Source organism: Peromyscus eremicus, chromosome 19 (assembly GCF_949786415.1).
Source record: "Peromyscus eremicus chromosome 19, PerEre_H2_v1, whole genome shotgun sequence".
NCBI classification, from domain to species: domain Eukaryota; kingdom Metazoa; phylum Chordata; class Mammalia; order Rodentia; family Cricetidae; genus Peromyscus; species Peromyscus eremicus.
In genome coordinates, this window is record NC_081435.1 from 15,335,161 (window position 1) to 15,357,166 (window position 22,006).

Here is a 22,006-nt window from a genome sequence, read left to right on the forward strand (position 1 = left end):
GTTCTGCTGGCTGACAAATGCCACAGGTGCAGCTGCAGGGGACAGAACCAGCTGCTCTGTTCATATCTCTGAATATGCAGCTCAAGGTCGTGCTGTGAGTTCCAGTCGTCTAGTGGATGGAGGATTGAGAGCCCCTTTCCTGCCATCAGTTGGTGTCCTGGGTTCACCATCTCTCCCCGGCCAGGGAAACAGGATGGGAGCTAGGCAGGGTCTCATTCCTCTAGCTAGGCCACCTTAACCCCATGTGCTAACAATCCTGAGACTCTTAGATCTGTGCTGGTGGACAAAAAAAAAAATCACCTCTGCTGTCTGCAGCTCATCTGTCCTGAGGTCCCCTCCCTCTGTCCAGCTCATTTCCCTACCTCCTGGGATTTCTGCTTACACCGTTCCTGCTCTGTTGTGTCTTTCAGACTGGAAACGCCATCCTGACTGCTCTGGCATGACACCAACCCCCTTCCCACAGCTGGTTCAGCCATCACAATGGACTTCAGTTTGCCTTTCCTTCCTTCCTTCATTCATGCCAAAATTAATTTAATGGAAGACTGCTACCAGTTTTATATCCACCTCCTCCAATTACGTTTTGATTAGTACCTGCTAATCTATACCTGTCTAGAGTAAATCTGGAAGACATCATTTTCACATGGGTGAAATGAATAGTTACAGTATTGAGAGTTTTGGATTCTGCAAAAAGCACTATGAAGTGGAGACTTCTAGGTAGTAGGTGTCTGGACATGTGGGAGTACTATGTGTGTTGTAGAAAAATCCAGGAAATGACTTCTGAGTTTTTGACATCTGTCTGTTGGTTGACTCAAGACAAGTTCTGTCTTGGCCTAATCTTTGCCACTTGTATGAGTGAAGTGCAGTCTATTGGCTCCTAGGACTAGGGGGAGTGCAGCTTACACACAGCAGTCACTTAGTAAGTATGGAGTTATGTCCTGACTCAAGGTGGAGACCTTGAGATAGAAATGTTAGCCTAATAGCTTACAAGAGTAAGAAGGTATCTACAGCAGCATCAAGCAATCCCACTCTAGGTATGTCCTGAAGAACTAAAGGTACATTTCTAGACAAATATTTGTATATGAAAATTCATGGAAATGCTATTAACAGCAACCCCCAAATGGAAACAACCTACATTTTTCTCAGTTGATGAATGGGTAAACAAGTTATGGTACCCTTAACAAAGGAATATTATCCACCATAGAGAGATAATTCTAGTGTATGTTATAACAGAGATGCACTCAGAAACATTATATTCAGTAAAGAAGCCAGCCACAAAAGTTCTCATAGTGTATGAACCTACCTTTATGAAACAACAAGAATAAGTAATTCCTTAGAGACAAAAAGGGATCTCATGGTTGCTAGGGATAGGGAGGGGGGTGAACTGTTGTGGGGTTAACTCCTCTGAACTGAAACACTCAGTCATTTGAAGACAGCACCTATAAGAAAGCTAAGGAAACTCATGAGACCAGGAAGCTCAGATAGTTACAAGACTCACAAGGTCAGTGATGAGGTTGTATGAACAATGGAAAACTTGCTGCGGAGAGGAGAGTCTCCAGTGGAGCTGTGTGCAAGCAGTACAGGGAAGTCCAGGGATGTGGCTCATTCGAGTTGTCACCCATGATGGAGTTTTTGGTGATGCAGCTGAGTCACCCATGTTCATGTAAGTAATCCCAGCCAACTCATTGGCTCACCAGCCTGAATCTTTTCTTTGTTCTCTCCTTAGTCAGTGCCTTAGCAAGATGAGTAAGCATTGGATCACACCTCCTTAGGCAAAACCATGCAAAGGGAATAGTTGTTTGATGGAGTAAGGGAAAGGTCTTGGAACTTGATGGAGGTGATGGTTGCCTAACACAAACAGTACTGAATATCACTGTACTGTGCACTTTAAAATGGTTTAAGAGGTAAAGAAAAGAAAACCATGGGAGAAATGAAGCATTAAAATTCAGAAGTGTTGTGTCCCACCCCTCACGTGACCTGAAATATTCCAGCCTCATTCTGTAATGCATGCCAGACATGTCCTCTGCTCAGCCTGAGAGACATAACTTGGGTACAGCTGGTCAGATTGCTGCAGGGACGCTACCCTCTTCCTCAGAATCTGGTTTGGGTCCACTGTTCAGAAAGGGCTCCTTGCACTTGAATGCCTTAGCTCTGTGCTCTCTGGTTCCTCCAGGCTTGCTAGGTGAACTTTAGCAGGCCTTCCACGGCTACAGGTATCTCTCCTGTTAATACAACACTGTAAGAACTACTCCGATGAGCACCCTAATGAACTGGGTGCTGACAGCCAGCTTCAGCTTACAGAATGAGGCTTGACTTGCTGTTGGCCCTGATAGGTCTTCCTATTTGGTCAGAAGGACACACACTGCATTGCCAAAGTCCTGCCACTGCGTCTAGCATATTACTGTTTTCTCCCTGGGTTTCTCCCCTGTGTAAACATTACTTTCTCCTCCCCCAGGCATTTCTACTTGGCCACCTACATGCTGCCCCCGCCTCCCATCATCTGGCAAAGATGTTCAAGGATGCATATCAGGAGGGAGATTGGGCTCAGGAATAAGATGAGGTGGCATGCAGGAGATGACGTGTGGGACTTGGCCAATCTCGGTGTTCGGGTTCCTTCCAGTTCTCTTGGAGAAACTGGCAGAGCCCCTGGGACTTTGCCCAAGGTACCACTTAATCTTTGATCATGCCACTCCTGGTCACTACCCTCCCAACTTGAGAGCACTGCTGGCTACTCTGTAAATATGTGACCAGTGGGTGAATGATGAGTCCACAGAAGGAGCCGATGGCCTCAGCTGGAGCAGCTCACCAGCCTCGTCCTTCTCCGGGAACACTATATGTTTATGTAACAGGTAGCTTGTGTATATATATATGTTTATGTAACAGGTAGCTTGTCACTCACTCATCTCCTTTCCTGCAGGCAGGCAGCAGTGGCCTTTAAGCAGGCCTAGCACTGGTCTGGGTCCACACTGTGTGTTGCTCAGGAGGGTCTGTGAGCTAACTTGGGTCATTGGCCACAATAGTGCCTTGGGGGGGGGTCTGGGTCTCCCCACTTCAGTGTGCCCACCACTGTCAACCTCAAAGGCTGCTGTGTGCTGTGTGTTATATTCTCCAGACTGGGCTCAGGAGAAGAGTCTCTGACTTGCCTCATCTTTCTTCTCTAAGTCCAAGGTGATTGTTTTTGATTAGCAACCCCCCACGACACATTCTTTCTCCTGCTACTGGACACTCAGGTGTGACTCCCCAGCAGGCTGTGCGTACCTGGTAGGCAGGAGGCCAGAGGTACTGTGTATTGTGTGGTGTCCACTAAGCAGCCCGTGCTCTGAAAATGTCCCTGGGGTAAGGAAGAAACTGGCCTCTGAGAGAGGTGTTGAGGGCTCTTTCCGTTAACTCTCTCCCTTTCCCTTCCTTCCCTCCCTCTCTCCCTCCCTCCCTTCCTTTCTTCTTCCCTCCCTCCCTCCTCCCTTTCTCCTTTTCTCCTCGTTCTTCCCTTTCTTCTTTTCTGAAGAGAAAACAGCTTCGGTATCCCCACCCACTTTATAAGTACTTTGACAAATGGATTCTCTCCTGCCATGCTTACCCTAAGCAGGGCATCTGTCACCTCAGAAGGCACTGTTTACACCCCTCCGACCTTCCATGCAGTGTCAGCGACTAAGGGTAGGGGGTGCTAGAGGGGGCAGCGTGGCTGACTGCAGCTCCTCAGACACAGGATTTAAAAAAAAAAGCAAAAAGAAAGCACACACACACACACACACACACACACACACACACACACACACACCCCTACACAACTCACAGAGTAATTGCTGTCTCCTTGGCAACAGAGCAGCAGTCTAGATCCCTGCTTCACCATCCTCCTGAGCTCTGAAGGCCAGGCATGATGAGGGAGTGGGGTGGAGGTGGGAGGAGATCCAATCCTTACAAGTTACTCCCCCCTTCCCAGGCTCCTTTCTTGTTTGATATTGGTTTCTGGGTTGCAGTCACAATGTCTTGAGCAATGCCTTAGACTGGGAGAGTCGGCATCTTTCTGGAAAGCATGTGGTGCAGTACCAAGGAAGCTTTCCAAGATGGCCTCGCTCCTACCATGGCCCCTCCAAAGCCTCTTCATGGGTGGAGGCTCTGAAGCTATCACTATTATTTTCTTTTTCTTACTCCCTTTCTCTCCCAGTTTTTCCTCTTCGATCCTCCCCTTCTTCCTTCTCCTCTGACTATTTCATTTTACTCTTCTCTCCTTTTGCTGATTTCTTTTTCTTTCCTCCACACCCAGTCCTCTTTCTTTGTTTCCTTCTCATTTCCCCCTTCTTTGTTATGGTTTGGAAGTGAACCATCCTTGTCCCCCCCCCCACACACACACACAAGCTCTAAAGTTAAAAAACGTAGTCCCCGGCTGGGGGCACTGTTTGGGAAGCTATGAAACCTTTGGGACCCAGGCTAGATGACAGAAATGGACTACCAAGGGTGTGTAAGGAACCCTGCCATATTCCCACAGCCATGAGCTCTGTCGTGCCTTCCGGCCATGGCTGGAACTGTGAGCCCCAATACACCTCTCTTTCCCTTAAGTTGCATCTTTGAGGTATTTGGTCACAACAATGAGAAAGTAACTGATATAACTTCTTGTCCTCATTCTCTCTCCTTTCCTCCTCTTCCTCCCTCTTTCCATTAAACTCCCTTCTCCCCAAGATCCCTGTATAACATATTAGCCTTGGTGCTCATGGCATCATGCATTGCTACTACTTCAGAAAGGTGGGATTCCCAGAGGCTGGGAGGGGGAAGGTGGGACCTCCTTGGCACAGAAGACCCAGGTAAATGTGAGACATGCACCTCTCCAGAGGTGTAGGAGATACCTCCACCTTCCCCAGTATTCACCCAAGACTGGACAAGTTGTATGTGGTCCAGCAGTGGAGACTCAAATGACAGCCATCTCCTCCCTGCTCCAGTGTAGATCCTCCATCCTTCAGGGACAAACTGGGCTCTCCCCTTCAGAAAGTCTTCCCTGGCTATGCCATATTGAATGGCCCATCCTTTATCTGCCACCGGCTAGGCCCCCTTGCTCAGAGTGGTCTGCTATATGAGAGGTGGGGCGGTCAAGGTCAGTGGGAGTGAATGAATGGTGGAAAGTGGGGAGCACATTGTCTCTGGCTGGGCAGCAGGGTGGACTTCCTGGAGTTTGAGCCTTATTTTCCTGGAGAGAAGCTGGGAGAGCCACTGGGTGGGACACAGAACAGTCCTGTTCATCAGACTTGATTTTCTGCACTCTTAGCCCCCTGCATGCCCTCCTTAAACCAAGGCAAGCTTCTCCCTCCAGTTTTACCTAATCACTGTCTGCTGAGCCTTTATTCCCACCACACATCTGTTCCCTGCTGACCCCATCTCTCCAAACACCCTCCCTAGGCCTTTCTGCTTGTCCGTCTTGGACCTTCAGGCCGGATTCAGATGTTCTCTCCTGCAGGAGCCTCCGAGAAGCGTTAATGAACTTCAACATGTGTGGTCTTGTTACAGTGTCTGAGTCCTCATGCCTTTGCCTGCTCGGTCCTCCTGCTCTTAATTCTTCCAGCTTGTGCCTCTTTCTAGTGTGTGCGTGTGTGCTTTCCGATAGGTGTGGAATGGGTCCCCTGGAGAATCTCAGGTGAGCCCATAGGTATCATGGTCTCCAGCACCATCTGGTGAGTCCTTGATTGTTTACCTCAACACAGTCTTCAAGCTACCAGGCCCAGATGTTGTAGGTGTCTGCTTTTTGCCTCCCTAACCTTTCAACTGAGGGGTCCTTGACTAACGGGTGGAGATGGGGACTCTTTTCCACTGTCTCAGGATGAGGGTGATTTAGCAAGGATCAAAGTGTCCTGGAAGGGCAGCAATATTTTCAGGCCTAGGCCTTGCATAGCACGGCCCATCCCTGGCAAACATTTATTGAGCACCTACTATATGCGCAAGCAATGAGATGAGGCTGATGAGAAAGGAGGGACTTGCCCTCCTTGAACGTGGGTTCTCTAACGGTTCATTTTCATTGAGGACGTGACAGGATTAGAATCGTCATGGAAACACACCTCTGGGAGTGTCTTTGAGGGGGCTTCCAGAAAAGTTACCTGAAGAGGAAGGACCCACCCTGGATGTCAGTGGCACCATTTTATGGGCGGAGCTTTGGATTGATTAGGAAGGAGAAAGGGCTTGAGCAGCAGGGTTCCTGTGTCTCTGCTTCCTGATTGTATATGGAATGTGACCGGCTGCCTCACACTCCTGCTGACTCAGGCTTCTGTCACTGTGCCTCCTCCCACCACGATGGAGTCCACCCTCAAACCATAAGCCAAAATAAACCCTAAAGTTGCTTCTTGTCAGATTTTTAATCAAAGCAACAAGAAAAACAACTGATGCAGTATCTGACCCTCCGGGAGCTCACAGACCCCTGAAGAGAGAGGCAGTTGCTCAGTAAACAAATCATGCTAGCAATCAGACAGAAGTCTCACCCTCTCGGCCTTCCCTGTAGTGATGACCCATTGACCTCCTAGTCCCAAAGCGAAGGAGCCCCAGAGGTAAACCAACAACTTAAGGGAAGCGAAGGGAATTAGAATTTTAAAACCTTTCCAGCAGCAATTAAACCTGGGTTATAAAATGGGTAAGGAAATTTATTTTTTCAATATACAACCCGCCCCCCGCCCTTCCTCCATGAAAACCCACATATCTATTCAGCTTCAGGTTGGGGCTTTTTAAAATGGCTTTATTAAAAAATTCATTTACTTTGGGCTTTTCAGTTCAACTTTAACTGGACCGGGTGGAAATTAAAAGGAGGACATTTTAAAAATAAATTATATAAATTACAGCCCTAATTATAAAGTAACTTTTAAAAATGTATCCAAGCATTAACAGAGAATCTTTTTTTTAAAAGAAATGTCCCATTTCCCTGTTCCACTGCAGGAGCGTAATTTAGATACTTTGAACACATCCTCATCCTTTGCATGACGCGAGCTCTCCAGGCCCATTTGCCTGTGTCTCTTTCTGTGTGCTATTATTATTTGATAACTTTGGGCTTAAATCTGCACGAGAGCCAATTAACTCTCTTTGTCATCGGGCAGGCTTGCTGTTAGGCAGTGGTTTTTATAGTACAGTAAAAGCCTGGTGAAGCTCGGAGAAGGGGAATTGGCGGCTCAGATTGCACTGAATCTTGCCTCTCCCGATGGTTTGTTTGCCTTAATCCTTCCCCCACTTCCATTAGTCCATCATGCAGGAAGTTTTGTTCCCCCAGCTGCTCCTCAAGCCCTCCCAATTCCCTTCTATCTTGGATCCCCTCTGATGGCGCCCTACTGGAGGATCTCCACCACCAAGATCTGTCTCCCTTGTCCCATCATTTGGCAGATAAGGCTTCCCAGACAGAAGTGGCAGGGCTAGGTGTTATTTGGTCTGCTGTCTAGTAGAAGCCTCAAACAAGGACCATGCTTCCCATCTGGTCAAGGCAGTCACACAGCACTGCAGGAAGATGGGCCTTGATGCTCGCAGAGCTCTCAGACGGGCGGGAGACCAACACACCTCCTGAGGAAAGAGGACAATAAAGCCAGTGCCCCTCAATATGCCAAGAATATGGGAGGTGCTGCTCCCTGGCCAGGGCACCGGGAGTGCTGAGGAGGGGTCTGGGTTTCTACTTCTTTGGATCCTCCACCAAGATGAGCAAGACAGTGATGCCTGGAAAAGACAGAGCTTTGCAGAGGTCCTTGACTAGACTCTGGCAGACTAGCCTGTGTAAAGAGCAAAGGTCATGAAAGCTGAGCCTTAGGCTAAGGGCACTTACGTTACAGTAGAGTGAATGAGTGAGTAAATGATAAGGATGTGAAGGGAAATGGGTAGAGAGGATGCAGACGGACCTGGAGAAGGTAGAACATTAAACTCCTTTTTGCTCCAAAGGCAAAGTGCCTTTTCTGCTAAGAAATTCTTTCCTAATTTGTCATAAACTCAAGAATACTACCTAAGAGTCTCTTCATCACCATCTTTTCCTGGTGGGGGAGATTCCATCTCAACCCCTTGGAGGTGTCTCTCCTTTGCTCCCCATCCATGGTTTAACATACTATTTCAAAGTGATGGTTTCCCTCAAAATTTCTGCTTGACTCCCAAATCCAAGACGTCAGGTGTTCTGGCTTCAGTCCTCACCAACTCTTCTATTGTCATGAGTTAATAGCCTGACTCCTGGTCAGCAAAAAGAGCTTGAGGAAGATGGAATCTTTCCTCTTGGCCATAGATTAACCCCTCTCTCTATTTGGGCACCTCACACAAAATATAGAGTCGGCTTAACAGTGGCTAGAATTAACTCCCTTGGGCCAGGCAGCGCGGTCAGCACTTTATATAAGTTACGGCATTATTCCTCAAGCTGAGACTTGGCTTGGATGGATGACTTACCCAAGGCTAATGCCATGGACGTGGCAGGAAGCCGATTTAGAATCCCAGCAGCTCTGGCTCCACAGTCTAAACCTATTGCCATGACATTGACTGACCAGGAGGCCCCAGGCTCGAAGGGGGTTGGGTAGACAATGGGCTTCTGCCAGCAGTTCTCCATAGCTATGATAGAACTCCACGGCTGGGGTTCCCCCCTACAAGGGGTCTCCTCTCATTTTACACCTTGACTAAACACCACCTCCCCAGGAGTTTCAGTGGAACACAGACCCTCTACTTGGGTCTTTGTGTGGATTTTTTCAAATCCCAAGTCTTGGGAGGTTGAGGGAGTGTTTCCAACACCTAGTATCACACAGTCTTTACACACAGGCACACATGCACATATTCACACCCTGATTCTAGCTGGCAGGTGGCTGAGGCATCTGCCTCTGCAGGTCTCTGCCTTCTCCCTGTGTCTGGTGATCGAAAGATACTACGGGATCTGCCATTGACTCTGCTTGACTTTATTGGAAGCCTGGGGTTTGTCCAGTAGAGCTTTAAACTTCCCACTTCCCAGGGAGAGTACCAGCCCTGGAATCTCTGTGCATGGGGCTCAAACAGGGTGGCTGACTCAGCATGAAAAAACGGGCTTCTGCCAGCTGAGCTTCATAGCCCTGTTGGAAGACATCTCCTTTAAGTGAGGGCCTCCAGGACAGTAACGGAAACTTTCTTGTGTATTTATATTTTTGCAGGTAGGTATTTGCCATGAAGATATGGTCCCAAAGTGGCTGTCAGGTGGGGGACATGGCTTCATTGTAGGGCTGTAGTCATCAGGGGGGGATGTGGCAGTCAAGTGGGGCCGTGTTTGCCAGGTGTGAGGTGTGACTGTCAGGCAGAGCCCGTGTCCTGTCCTTCAGGAGTATTTTTGCATCTTTGCTGAGGTGCATGTCATCACCTTCCTTGTCAGTCACGTGATTATTACATGGACAGGTCCCCCTTGGACGGCCGAATTTTTAGTACTCACAAATCACATGTCTAGAATATGTTGGTACCCCACATCCAACGCCTTAAGAGCTGTCCCCAAAGTGGGCACAGTATGACTGTGGGCACCCCTTCTTCTCCTTCCCTTGTCTCCCACACTGTGGAGTCTAGGGATATACTCATGGTGGTGTCTGGGCTTGGAATTGAAGTGGCCCCTAAAAGACTTATCTGTGGGAGTTTTGATCTCCAGCTGATTGAGTCAGTCATCGAGAGTATTGATCTGTTGATGGATGCATAATTTGATGGCATCAGATGGTGATGGTGTAGGAGCCTGATTGAAAGGCAGAGGTTACTGGGCTATACCTTTGAACGTTATCTTGCCCCTGACCGTTTTTGCCTTACTGTCTGTTCCCTGGTCACCATAAGGTGAGCTACTTGGTTTACCATGGTGTTCTAGATCTAAAGGCAGTGGAGGCATACAGCCATGGATGAAACCTTTAACACTATGAACTAAAATAAATCTTCCTTTGTTTGTTCCCCCATATATTTGGTCATAGCAACAGATGTATCTAACACAATGACTGCACAACACAGTTGATTAACTGAGATAGCTCCACCTGCGGCTGAAGGGTCCCCCTTGCCTTGTGGGATTCAATGATTCCTGGGAAGACATATTCTACTCCAGGTTTGGCAGTCCGTTGGCCCTAGATCAGGTTCCTGGTAGCAGATCTCCTATGTCCTAAAGATGGGTGTTGGGAGGGGTGCATGTGAGACCTTTGCACAGGACTGGGGTAGGATGGGTCCATTAGTGGCACAAGAGGTGATGCTTGGACATCTCTATCTCCCAAGGCCTCAAAGGCAATGCCATCTTGGTTGTTTGGTAGAGGTTGAACACTGTGGATTTTGGTTGCCCAACTATATCCCACCAAAGCCCTTCACAGCCACCCTGAGCTACAGCTGAGGCTCTGGCGGCTGGGTCCTCAGTTTAGTGCTAACTGCATTCAGGGAATCATGTGATCCTCTGGATAGGACTCTTTTTGGTGGCCATTCTGTGGCCTCACACTGCTGGCTGGCAGTCAGAGAGCAGGCAGTATTACCCCTAAGATAAATGAAGAGGCGCTTTAGCCCTTATTGGATTATAGTTTTTATTGAACTTTATAAATTCCAATTAGCAGACCCCTGGGCAATAAGCGACACGCAGCTCGTGGCTCACTTTATAGCGTGATTATGACCCTGTTTATCCTTCCCTGAACGAGAAGTATTAATGGAGGAAATGAAGGAAAGGGGATTTAAGAATACGTAAAAACAGATAACGTCGGCGACACTGAGATAGACAGGGTCAGGAGAGAACACAAGCTCCAGGCAGGCACCAGAGAACAAACAGATTGATGATTCAAGAACCTGTGTGCTCACAACCCACAGGGAGCTTGGATACCTATGGTTAAAAACCCCAGCAGAGTCTCACGATGGCTCCTGGGGCCACTGCCCAGTTCTTGGCAAGCTCACTTGGATTGGAGTCTGATTTCCTAAGTGTAGAGTCCTGTTTATACACGTGTCCTACTGAGCAACTCACTGTCCCTAGAGGACCTTGATTTTAATCCTTGAAAAATGTACCCATTTATGCTCACATGTAAGCATTCAAATTCTGCTTTCCAGTCTTGGGATCACTAGATCCCTGACAACTAACTGGCCATGAGTCTTCTCTCCTTTAAGGGACTAAAAGTGTCAGGTGTCAGGTAAGAATCCTTGAATTCAGAATGAGCTGAAACCTGCACACCCACCTCACACACACCCCCCCCACTTGCTTCTGCCTGGAAGAGTCCCATGATCTCATAGACAGATGTGCAGTCTCCAGGGTTGGGGGCTGGCAACAACTGGCAATCCCTCTCCATCTCCACTCCTTGTCTTTCCTCATGGACACCCTAGTTTGTGTTACCAGTTTTAACCCTAAAGTAGCCATGATCCAGGACACTGGTGTGGGAGAAGCTGCCTCCCACAGAGGTGGGGTGGGCTATGCAGCTTTTGAATTGACAAGGTTGGTGTGAAGGCCGTTTTTTTCCCCCAAACCAAAATGTTCCCGAGAGGCAGCACAGTCAAGGATGCTGTGTTTTTCTTATCTGCCTGCCTTTGTCTGCACCTTCCTATCAGCATTGTCCCATTGTCTGGAAGTGTGTCTGAAAAATACGGAAAAGTATCTGAAGGGGCTTCCATAGTTTGAACAGGATGAAAAATGCTTCAGGTGTTCTCAGCCTGCAGCAGTATGTAAATAAGATGCAGAGGTCTGTGGGAGGCTCCGGAAATCTGGCTGGCTGGGAGCATAGGGAATGAGCAGCCACAGAGGTCTGGGCCCACGCTGGCCCTTTGTAATGTGTGGAGTGTGCTGCTGCGAGGCCATCTTGATAAGCAGGGTAGGCATACACAAAGTCTAGTGGTCAAGAGTTTCACACCCATTGCTTATCTGACCCCTGTCCTTTGGAGGGGACATAGGACATGAGCACAAAGGGAGCAAAGTTCCTAAGCTGGCTGACCTCTCTGACAGATCAGGCTTTCCTTGTTCAGACCTAAAGGAAGGAGGGAAGAAGGTCCCTTCCGTCTCACAGACATTAGCATGTCATACTTTATTATAGACTAAGGCTGGGGCTTCCTGAGAACTGCAGGTTCCTGGGAGGGAAGCCATTTGCCAATCAGGGCCTTATCCCTCACATTGCCAGAACTATATATTCACATCTATACTCCTGGCACCTGCGTTGGCTAAGACAGTCTCAAGAGAACAGGCAATTCCTTCCCCTGGCCCAAGCTCCCTGGGGCCTTCCTGGCTTACAATTCAGGTCCCATGGCCAGCAATGCAGAGGGCCAAGTCCAAAGCCACCATGCTAGTATATAGCATGTCTGTATACTTCCCAGGGCACAGCTGCAGAAATGTTGTGAGTTAAGTAGGTGAATGTTTTCATTCTGTTTCCCAGGTATAGAAGGGCAGGCCCAGAGGCGGATTATCTGGTCAGACTGTATTCTAGCCAAGTGCTTAAGACAGCAGTTTTTAAGAGCTGAGAGGTCCCTGGGTTATCTCTTGACCCAGGAGGCAGAAGGCCAGATTTTGGGTAGCTTTAGGGAAATGGAGTAACAAGTAGAGGGGTGGGTAGAATGAGTGGGGATAACAGGCCCTGAGGGCAGAGCTGGGACCCTGGAGCACATGGATGTTTTTTATCTATCAGGTCAGCTGTCCCTCTAAAAGTAAAGAGCCCATTTCAAAAGCCAGTGGTGGCTCATGCCTTTAATCCCAGCACTTGAGAGGCAGAGCCAGGCAGATCTCTGTGAGTTCAAGGCCAGCCTGAGCTACAGAGCGAGATCCAGGACAGGCACCAAAACTACATGGAGAAACCCCGTCTTGAAAACCAAAACCAAAAAGCCGCTGATGCCTTCTGTGGATCAGAGTAAAGCTTCTACCCATTTCCTGAGGCATTCTGAGGAATGTCACAGAGGGCATCACCCTATGAGGTCACACTGAGGAGTGTCATAGAGGGCATCACCCTAAGGTCACACAAGTCTTCACTGTCACTCCAGCTGAGTCACACTCCAGTGCCCACAGTGGATGTCGAGTCTGATTTCAGCGGGTATACTGGCAGTGTGTGATCTTCCAGTGTTGGCAGCCTCTTGGGGGAGGGTGGTCAGTGGGGACATTTGTGTTTCCCCATTCTTCTGTAAACAGCAAGAGCCCTCTAAACCCCTTGTTATGGAAAGGAGTCTCCTGGGATCCTCTGAGACAGAAGCAGCAGCAATCTGTGTGGGGAGGGGACTGGAGTGCTACTAGTCAAGTGACTGTGGCCTGGCCATTCCTCTGTCCTGGGCCTTGGTTCCTTTACAGCATAGTGAAGGAGCTGATAGTGCAGTTGATGTTTAAGGCTGATGCCAAGTATAAACTACACAGGTTCCCTTCTCTGATGTTTCAGGCACGAACACTAATTAGTACAAATGGAGAAACACGGCGAGCGATAATGGCCCCAGCCCCTCCTCATGCACCCCCATGCTCTTTTCTCTCCTTCTCCCCCCCTGTAATAGATCATACAGGATAGATTACATTAATTTTCTATAAACTATATCAACTTGAGTGACATGTCCTTAAGGGTTGGCTGATTGATATCTACAATGCAGTCTTATAATCTAAAATCATATTAATATTAATATTAAAGATTTTCTGTCCTTTACGTGCACCATTAAATCTGGAGTATAAGGTGAAATTGACAACATACATTTTGACAGCTTATCTATAATAAATATGCAAATCTTGATGCCCACATGTCATCACAGATGCGCAGCGGCTCTCTGAAGATCACAGCATGCCTGTCTCCCGTGTGACATTTTCAGCAGAGGATCAGAGCCGGGCGGTGGGAGGAGTGAGGGGCCAACCTTTGCTGGAAATGACCCTGGCCCCTCCTGTCTGCTTGAGAGAGCCTGTCCTTCATTCTGCGGAGCAGGCAGGAGGGCTGGAGAAGTGACAGCCGCAGAGAACAGGGCACACACTCTTGGGGCAGACACAAGGAAATCCAGCTTCCCTCTTTATTTCTCTTAAGTATCAAAGGAACTTCTGCTGTGTCCTGTCCAGTCACAGTGAGTTGTAGCTGTTCAGTACCCAGTGAGTCAAAGACTTAGGGGCTCCCCGTCAGCCTTGCCCATCCTTTACCATGGCTTGTTTTGTATTTGTGGAAGAAGAGAGTCTTTGTCTTCCTTAGTGGACACTGAAGGGACTCGTTAAGATAACAGGTGCTCCATCCATGGCAATGCCTCAGCAAAGGGGCAGCTTGCAAATTATTTTCTAAGTGAGTCCTAATGCCTCCTGCACCAAGCCATGTGCGATTCTCTTTCCTGTCCCGTATTTCTCTTTGCACCAACATTCCACACCAAATAATCTAAAGCTTACCCCAGTGGCTGCTACAGGTCCTCTGCTTCTGACCTGTGAGCCCCAGGTGACAAGGACCACACAACTTTCTCTGTACCCAGCCTCAGCCGAAGACAAGTTGAAGCTGAGATAGTCGAACTAAGATTGGGACTGAGGTATTTATATTAAGGAGAAAAATCTGGTCTTTTTCCCAATGAGATCTCTCTCTCTCTCTCTCTCTCTCTCTCTCTCTCTCTCTCTCTCTCTCTCTCTCCTCTCTCTCTCTCTCTCTCTCTCTCTCTCTCTCTCTCTCTCTCTCTCTCTGTGTGTGTGTGTGTGTGTGTGTGTGTGTGTGTGTGTGTGTGTGTGTGTGTGTGTGTGTTGGGTCAGAGCCATGATCTGAGCCTGTGAAGTCCCTCTTCCTGACCTTAACAGGGAGGCTGTGGGAAGTTCTGGGGTATGCGCAGAGCACTTTTCAATTGTTTATATATATTCAGTAGTTGTTTATCCTAGATGATCTCCAGACCATCTTGGGGGTCCCATCCTCCCTCAAGCCTGCTAACAGGTTTGCAAGGCCTACCTGAGGCCATGAGACTATGTTTCTTGATCTCTGGCTTCCTCTTACTCTGTGAGCCCACTCTTTGGGATAACATCTGCCCTTCCTAGTTGACTCCTCAGTTGGCTCTGTCTCTAATTTTTGCCTCTGCTCATCTTCCTTCACGAGATCATATTATGGTGGTCCAACCACATGAGTGCGCCTCTTTCTGAACACCACAAAGTTATGCAAAGAGCCATACCCAGCACAATGTTATCATACGTAGCCTTGCCTTGTTGACTGTTTGGCAGAGAACGGAGTTTCTTTCTTACAACCAGTCCAGGAAGGAAGTGTTGCCATGGACACTATTTCTCTATAGGCTTGCCACCTGGGTGGATCCATTTAGACTGTATCCTAGTGTGTACCAAAAGACAGAGGCCTCCATGGATCTGGGCAAATCTTAAGAGGTCCAATCCCTTAGCATCTGTCTCAAGGTGAGAGTTGGTTTGGATCTGTTCTCATGGTCTTCTAAGACTTTTGGGGCCAGGATTAGGGCTTGGGAGGTCGCAGATGTTCTTTTGGGGTATAATGAATCTGCCCACACCTCCTACCTCTCTACATGGGTGAGTGGCTAGAGTCCCACAGAAAGAACCTCCTGTCTCCTGCAAGTGCCTGCCACACACTCTTTGCTGTTTTCAGTTTTGTGATCCTGAGCCATGCATACATCTGCAGTCCTTACCAGGAAAGTTTAGTGCCCCAGGCTGGGAGCACAGGCTTGCTAGAGGAACATCATTGCTGGGCAAGCAGGCTTTAAGGCCTTTAGTTTTGCAGTTCTGTGAAATTCTGATCCATAAGTCTACCTTCAGACTATGCTGTGAGCTGGCTGGGAAAGGTTCTTTTGAGGGAGGGGTGGGACCCCCACGGGTTGCCAACAGGAGACCCACTTGCCACAGATTACTGTCTCACTGTCTCCCACATTTTCAAGGCACCAGCCCATAATGGTCCTTCACTCTGTGGGGTGAAATTCTACACTTTAATAAAGACTAGCTGATAAATCTATCTACCATCCATCTGCAGTGAGTCATCAGAGCTGAGCGTGGAGGGAGACAGGTGGAAGGAGCAAGCCTGCAGTAACTTTGCAGGCTAACTGGGTGTCTGCCGTAAGTGTGGGCATTCTATTCTGCCTCTGCCCTGGCGCTTGAGCTCGAGGAACGGCTTGGGTACCCGGGACACACAGACCTTATCTTCTGGGCCGAAGAGGTTAAATGAGACAATATTCGATTATTGCCTGGCTCATTGCCTGGCATATAGCCAGACCCCCATAAATGTTAGTTTTTCTCTCTGCCTTGAATGAGTCACATCCGGTTGGAGGAAAAAGCCCACTTAAGACAGGTTCACATAATGCAGGAGAGAGGGTGACGGCAGGGGTGCCCTTGGGTAGTGGTGTTGGGGGTGGGTGGCAAGGTGGGTGGGGAGGAAAAGGGTGGTTACAGATGACTGCGAAGGCCAACGTCAAGAATAAGAATTGCAGGGCCTTAGTAAGTCCCTTTCTCTTTCTTCTTCCTTTTTCAGCTCCCACAGTTAACGCAGGCTGTATTTCTGTTTGCACGTGCTGATCATCTCCACCCTGTCAGTTTTTCTTTCTTTCTTTTTTTTAAAATTCGTGTTGACTTGATGTGCCCTAATCCTCGATTCAGCTCCCACTTCTAGTTAAACCAAAGGTAAATTCTCCTCTGGCGGGGGCAGCCCGAAGCAGGCAGATCCACACCATGGAGCAGCCTCAGGGAATATTGATATTAGCCGACCTCTGGCGCCCGCCGCCCGCGGTGAAAATAGGACGCGGGGCCAATCAATTACCGAGTCATTAAGGGCGGGGAGCCGGGAGAGAAAGGGGAAAAGACCCAACTCCCCGGTGGGGCATCACCAGGAGCCTCGGTTGTCACCAACCTCCAGGCCACACTGGGTTCCTGCTTCTCTCTGCTCGCCCCACTCCCCAAGTGCCTCTGCTGTGGCTCCCCGTGGTCAAGAGCAACCTCCTTGCTGTCATAGCCTTGACCTGACCTCTTCTGAGTAGTTCTGGACCCGGGGTCAGGAGGGGGCAGGAGCCTTGCTGCCTTGCCTGGGCCAGGGCGCTGGAGGGTCTTTGGGGCGCATTCCTCAGCCTCATGGCTCTGCTCTTTGTCTGCCCCTTTCCTCTCCCAGAACTCCTCACCCTCCCGCACTGCCTCTCTCCTTCTTGGCTTCTGCTAGTCTTGGTTTCTCTCTATAATTGACCACTGCTCCCTTTCCAAGGTGCCTCTGGCTACAGGGCCACCTTCGGCTTTGACTTTCCCTGTTCTCCCCTTCCTCCTGAGCTAGCCACAGGGTGGCTCCCTACTGATTCGTTTCCCCCCAGCAGGCTCCGAGGGCCCCCAGAACTGCTCTGGCAGCGTGGTTGGAGGGTGGTGCGCCACTCACTTCAGATGCCATGCCGGTTCACATCTGTCATCACCAATTGGAACTGACATCAGGCCCTTTGTACTTAGGGGCTGAGGACTTGTGTGGTCCTTTCCATTGGAAATCTGTTTTCTTCTAACACCAGACAATAGCTTTGGTGGAAGGGGAGCCCTACATCAGATTAGCAATGCTCAAGAAGCCGGGGTCCCTGGGCCGGGGGTGGGAGTCGGGTTTGAGTAGGAGCCTTCAGGCATGGATGTGGGTCTGGGTCAGAGACCGCTTTCAGCAAATGGGGTGAGGACGTGGGGTAAATGGGTTGTGGATTTGACTTAGAACTTTAGCATTTAATTTTTTGGGGGGCACTTGGCTGATTTCTTATGCTGACCATTCCTGGGGGTGAGGGCGTTGGGAGAGGCAAAGAAAGGCTCATTTGGTGATGGGCTAACTATATATCCTGACATTTCCATATCCTGACATTATAGGGTCTTGGACAAGCCAATAGGAACTGTGAACATTTAAACTGATTAGATCTACAGGAAGCAGTACATTTTCTATTTAAGGAAGGATCTTGCATTTTACAAACAGTTAAATAATACCACAAATCCCTTGGGTGAAAAATCAGGGACTGGAGAAATAGCTTAGTGATTAAAAGTACCTGCTGCTCTCCCAGAGGACCACTTGAATTCTGTCCCTGGCCCCCAGGCCAGGCAGCTCACAACCACCAGAAACTGGAGTCCCACTAGTCCAGAGGAGCTGACACCTTCTTTTGGCTTTTGTAGCCCCCCCTCTCTGAGACACACACACACACACACACACACACACACACACACACACACACACATAAAAATCTTAAACAACAACCCCCCCCCCCAAATCAACCTAGGGCTAGGGAGATGACTTGGTTGATAAAGTGCTTGCTGTTCAAATGTGATGACCTGAGTTTTTGATCTCTAGAACCCTGTAAAAGAACAAAAGCAAAACAAACAAACAAACAAACAAAACAACAACTCTGTGATCCCAGTGCTGAGAAGACTGAGATGGAAGGGTAGCTGGGGCTAGTTGGCCACCAAGCCTAGGCAAATTGGTATGTGCCACGCTGCTGAGAGACCCTGTCTTACAACACAAGGTAGGTGGCATCTGAGGAAGGATACCCAGGGTTGTCCTCTGGCCTCCACATGCACACCTGTGCACACATCTGTATACACACACTTGAACGTGTATGAATACACACACACACACACACACACACACACACACACACAAAACCTACCATCTTCAGTCTCATAGAGCATGCCTCTCCCATGTAAGGCCTTTCCAAGCAGGATGAATCTGTAGGCAGGGCCTGGAAACCTCTAACAAATGCAGTCTTGGGTCTTTCCTAGCCTCCCTTTGCATCAGAACTCCAGGTGAGTCTCAATCATCTGTGTAGTATAACAAGAAACAAGAACTCCAGGGGATCCTCTGGCCCACTAAAGCTTCAGTACCACCAACCTCAAATGATTCCTGCCGTTGGGAGTGTGAAAAAGATTGAAATTCCTTTCCATTATTGGAGAATTGGTGACAAAGAAATACCACATGGCCAGTTGGTTGCAGGATGTGGTGAAAACTGTTTCCTAGTCTCAGTGCCTGGTGTCCTTTAAGAGCACTGGAAGGTGTGATTTATGCCAACCCACAGGTAGCCGACCCTTAAGGGAGACACGTGTTTGTAGAGACAACCTGCATTGGCTAGGCTGTGAGTTTGTGACATCTAAGAGCTGGGTAGGTTCTGAAATTTGCTGTTCTCTTAGCAACTACTCAGTTTTAGAGAGATAGCTAATGTGGGGGTCTAGGCATCTGTGTAGAAGAGATAATTATGTGGAAAGGGTGTGTGGTCACTGGACTATTGGAAGACACCAACTATCATACTAACACTGCACCCAGGATCTCCCTGGATAATCTCAAAGTCTACCTTGAGGATCTTCTTCCTAAGGAGACATTCCAACGCTCAGAAGAAGGGGATCCAGGGTCCTCCAAACCTTAGCAGAAGTTCAGGTGCTGTCTGGCACTAATTTCAATCTCAGCATTGTCCCCAGGAGTTGTGAGGACTTGGACAAGCCACAAGGCCAGTCTATTACAAAAGAACCTGCATTTGTAGAGTATGGCACCACAGGGGTTCTCTGAGGTCTCTGGGAACATCCCTCTGCATCTGGGCCTGGGTTTTCTTGTCTATGAAGTGACTCTATCAGTAACAAAGCATGGCTAATATTACCAGTTTATATAATAAACCTCAAACAATACAGCATCGAGCTATCAGAGCTTCTAAGACCCTGCAGTAGCTTTCTTATGGCTCACCCCATTTTGTAGGAAGATGAACTCAAACACTCACAAATACGTACCACTAACAAGAAGGTAAAATAAGACCCCTGATTAGTAGAGCCATCAAGAGCCAAGGATGCTGCCTATATGACACCAGGTTGACCATCAGCTGGATCTGAGTGGCTCTGACCTCAGGTTTAAAGCCAGCACCAGAGAGGTCATCAGCCCCGATCAACTCACGCGGGCAGGAACTGAAGTTTTCTAAAGTGGTTCTCAGGACCAAGTGATCTCCCCACCTCCTTGTATTTTCTATTAGCCAGAAAACTAAGTTAATTAGAACCTGCTATTTTCTGAAAACTTGGGTTAATCAAGGCTTATATGTAGCAGTTTTCCCCCCAGAACAGTAAAGCGAAGTGATGTTTCCACAAAGAACTCAGTACTTAGTGAAGCCGCTGGGGCGGGAAGGGATCCTCACTGAGCCGGAACATCAGGAACATCAATCCGTGCTCTGAAACAAACCTGATGTTTCACTCTGTTTAGGCTGTGGTGAGAAACAAGCATTCTGTGGGGTGCTGCTGGAGTGAGTTCGCCTTTGGATTTTCAGGCTCCCACTGGAGAGCTAGGTAAGATGGGTCCTGCCTTATTTCCAGCCAGCTGTCTCAGCACATTTTCCTATACCTTCTTTTCATATAGGGGACATTTCCTCCAGGTGCCCTGGTCCTGGCCTGTGATCACTCTCTTGTGACCTTTCGCAGCCTCATAGACTAAACAGTACAACTTTGACCTTGACTCCAGACTCTTCGGAGGTTCTCCTTAAAATCTCGGGGTATATCCCAGCTTTCCAGCCTGGGGAAATTTATGGGTCCCAGCCCACTTTCAACAGACAGCAAACAATGTCTAGATTAACTCAAAGTCACAGACTCATGGAACTGAAAGGACTCATAAATTAACTAGCCCAACTCTCAGTTTGCAGGCTCAGCAAGTAAAGCGAGCTCATGGCCTGGAGGATAGGGAACCCAAGTCTTAGCTATCTAGCTGATACTCTCTGATCATGCCCAAGGTTGTTAATGATCCTGGGAATTTAAAAAAAAAAAAAAGGACCTAATTGGAGCTTAAGTTGGTAGAGCTTAAGTTGGGAACAAATGTCATTCAGAATTCAGATTGCTTAAATCTATTGAAATAAATTCACCCTTAAGAAATGAATCTATAGATGGTACAGGGCATGTGTATGAATGATGTGCACGAGGTAGCACCTGTGTGCTGCTTGGAATAAAACAAAAGATAAAATTAGAAACCAAAGTCTACCAGTGGCATGGGAACTAGCTGTGGGAATTAGGGCAGATGTGACCACTAGAGCACCAGGCAGCTCAGTGTGAAGTAGATTTGTATGTAGGCAAATGCAGAAGGATCCAGGACCAATTGGAAAGCCTCGCATCAAGGTACACAGCTGCATATCCCAACTTCTACAATGGAAAGGCTAGGCGGGCATGTTTGCCTCGTACCTATCTATGATTGACAGGTTCCTGAGAGAACACACAGGAATTTGTGTTCTGAAGAGTGGGATGGAATCTACAGTGGGAGGAAAAATCATTCTTCTTTGCAAACCCTTTGGCACTTTTACCTCGTGCTTATGTTACTTTAAAAACTGCAACACGGCAGTCTCCTGGCTCAGCAGTGTTTTCCGGTGAAAGTGTAGTCCTAATATTGGTTCATAGCAGGAGTAACACATTCTCAGATTCTTCCAACAGACCTTGTGTAATTGTTAACATAACCCTCTATGGTTTCTGCCATGATTGTGCCATGTCACCAGGGGGTAAACTGAGGCAGAAAGACGTGAAGGGACTTGCGGATGGTCTCTGGTGGGACATACCACAATTGTGGCCCTGCTGAATGTTATACTAACAGTCACAAATATGCTTCCCTTGGGGGCTGGGCCATTCATTCCCAGGTGCTGCTTCTGACTGTGGGAGTGCCCAGGCTAGAGTCAATGCCTCTTCAGCGCCCCCAGAGGAGATGCCAACAGGAACACCCCTACCTGTGCTGCCAGGCAAGAAAGGGGTAATCTCCCCAGCTGCTCTGCAAAGTTCCAGCTCACCTCACCTCATCACCCACTCAGCTTCCATCTATAAGAAGCAGAGCAGAAGTTGCAGAAGGGTTGAGATGGGAGGACCAGACCCGTCCGAGACTGTGAGTCACACTTGACTCCCTCACAACCCCAGGATCGCTACTCTCTGTCTCACTTGGTTTCTTTCCTTTGTCCCCATGGTTTTCTAAGAGTTAATGCCCATGTGGCTCTGTCCTGACAAGTTCTTTTGGCCTTTTCTCTAATTTCCTCTGGGTTTAGGGTAATAGATCTCTTTTTCCCCCTTTTTGAGATCAAGAAGGAGGAGAGAGGGAGAGAGGGAGAGGGATGTATTTATGTGTGTATGTATGTATGTATGTATGGATGGATGGATGGAGAGAGGAAGAAAGAGATGGAGAAGGAGAGAGGGAAGGAGGGAGAGAGGTAGAGAAAGAGAGAGAAAGCATAACAAAAATTA

The 22,006-nt window shown here is 48.3% G+C and overlaps 1 protein-coding gene and 1 long non-coding RNA gene across 27 annotated transcripts in view; one reads left to right on the forward strand and one right to left on the reverse strand.

The window, feature by feature from the left end:
* Window positions 1–22,006, reverse strand: part of Celf4 (CUGBP Elav-like family member 4) — a 285,725-nt gene that overhangs the window by 230,152 nt on the left and 33,567 nt on the right. The window lies entirely within an intron of this gene.
* On the forward strand, window positions 3,061–21,858 carry LOC131895794 (uncharacterized). The gene is made up of 3 exons (XR_009375273.1): window positions 3,061–3,165; window positions 20,007–20,089; window positions 21,415–21,858. It is a non-coding gene; the product is annotated as an uncharacterized LOC131895794 (long non-coding RNA).